Genomic DNA, 2284 nt, shown 5'->3' on the forward strand with positions numbered 1-2284 from the left:
ATTACCATCATGAGACATGACTTAATCGAAAGCAAATTTAAAAAGGAATAAAATAAAAAAAAACAAAAAAAATCGAAGGTGGTGTACTTTGCGAAATTTCGATTTTAAATTTTAAAATCTTAAAGTAAGGGTGAAAACTAGCCCCTAAAATTTTATAAATATTTTTTTCAGATTCTACGGGAAAAATGTTATAAAGTTACAATGGTTTCAGATTTTTTTTATTGGCACGACGACGACGACGAGAATTAAGAAACTGGTAGTCGAAGCAAAAATTCGAATTTTATGACAGCCATAGAAGCTCATGATGTGGGTCAAAAAATCCGAAAAAATTCGACAAATGTTTTCTAAAATAGTACTACCGATTGCCATAGGTTTCGATCAAATCTAATTTTTGAGCGTACCCCTTTCACATGGAATGACCCATATATATATATGTGTATATATATATATATATATATATATTTATTTATTTATTTATTTATATATTACTATATTATCATTATTTTATTTTTTAAACATTGTTAAACCATTCTTATAATATTATCCAAGAATATTATGTGAAGTGAAAATATAACATCAATAAAATATTCCTCCACTGATGGTGACGTCATGCCGCCCCATTTCTTTGAGAAGGGTGAAATGGTCACAAAGAGGTGTACGTGAAGGTTTTATCGAGGGCAGTAAAGTCCTGGATGTAAAATATAACCTCAGACAGGCCGTACATATTTCAACAAGATGGCGCGCCCGCTCACACAAGCCACATGGTTCCAAACTGGCTGTCTGACAACGTCGATATGTTTTGGTAAAAAGCGTTTGGGTTTCCAAATACAGGGTGCGTCAGGTATTTGAGGACATATTGACTTAAAAACTAAAATTTGTATATTTTTTAGAAAACTTGTTTTATTTTAATAAAACTTTTACAGCAAAGTAAGTGGTCCATGGGCAATACAGTTATTCGATAAAATCTCCTTCAGCGGCAATAACAGCTTTAACTCTCTGCCGAAAACGTTTGCATGCTCGAATCAAATGATCCTCGTCCATATGCGTCATTACTCTGATAATAGCTGCTCTGAGGGAATCAAGCATATTATGGGGATGTTTATTGGTCTCCCATTCAACAACGCCCCATACATAATAATCTAAAGAATTAAGATCCGGAGAGCTAGGAGGCTACATGTTTGGGGTTATGTGATCATGCAGATTCTCGGACATCCAATCTTGCGTTCTCATTGCTTTGTGTGAAGGAGCAGAGTCCTGTTGGAATACGTATGCCTTCCCACCACTCACGCTGTCTATCCAAGGTTTCACAACTGTATCCAAAGCCTCAACGTAGGCGGCGGCATTCACCCGAAGTCCTTGAGGAAAGAAATGGGGTGGCATGACGTATCCCTCATTGCTCACCACCACCAAAACCATGACAGTTGCTGGAAACTTTGTGTGCATAACACGAGGAACATCTGAAGGATCTGCACAGAGCCATCTATCATTTCGTCGGTTTATTTTTTAATCCTGATCAAAATATTTTTTGTCAGAAAAAAGAACCATAGCATACCCGAGATTTTAGGATGTTTTAACTTGTTTAGGAGTCGTGCTCGAATGAATCGCTGTTCTCGAGTTTGTGCAGACATGAACTGACCTCTACGCATCGCATAAGACTTGTACCGAATGTCTTCGTGGATAATGCGACGAATTATGAACTCAGAAACTTAGAGAACTTTCGATATTGTTCTTATGGACTTTGAAGGGTCTTCATCAATAATGCCCTAAACTTTCTGCACAAACTGTGATGTTCTAACTTTATCAGAACGTGCTTCATGTTTTTTACGATTGACAACACTCTCCACATTGCCATCAGATGCTTCTAACTCTCGACGAACTTTGTTAACAAAAGATCGGGCGACATTCAAAAATCGGGAGATTTCAAGATCGTTGTGATTCGCGTGTATAGCGACGATAACAGAGTGTCTTTTCATTTCTTGAGTTAGCTTATTGTCTTCCATTTCTAATTTGAGCTGAAAAAAAATAAAATCAATTGCTATGAAGTGCCAAGCACATACGAGATCTGTTCAAAAAGTATCGCGAATTTTGAATTTCCGCGGGTTACGTATATTTGATTTTTGATTTATTTGTGGCGTTATGTTGGTACTCATGTCCTTCATGTATGCCGACAAATTCGGCCATTTTGAATGTCTTTGACAGCTGTTTTGCTTGGAAGTGTTTTGGCTCGTCTTCGATTTTTGCCTATTCCAAATAATGGATCAAAGAATCTGTATCAAATTTTGTG

At 36.7% G+C, this 2284-nt stretch overlaps 1 pseudogene; it reads right to left on the bottom strand.

The window, feature by feature from the left end:
• Positions 1–1170: 1170 nt before the first annotated feature.
• Positions 1171–2000, bottom strand: LOC106742697 (annotated as a pseudogene).
• Between the last annotated feature and the right edge of the window lie 284 nt (positions 2001–2284).

The sequence above is a fragment of the Dinoponera quadriceps genome, unplaced genomic scaffold (genome assembly GCF_001313825.1).
Source record: "Dinoponera quadriceps isolate SergipeBrazil2010 unplaced genomic scaffold, ASM131382v1 scaffold897, whole genome shotgun sequence".
NCBI lineage: Eukaryota > Metazoa > Arthropoda > Insecta > Hymenoptera > Formicidae > Dinoponera > Dinoponera quadriceps.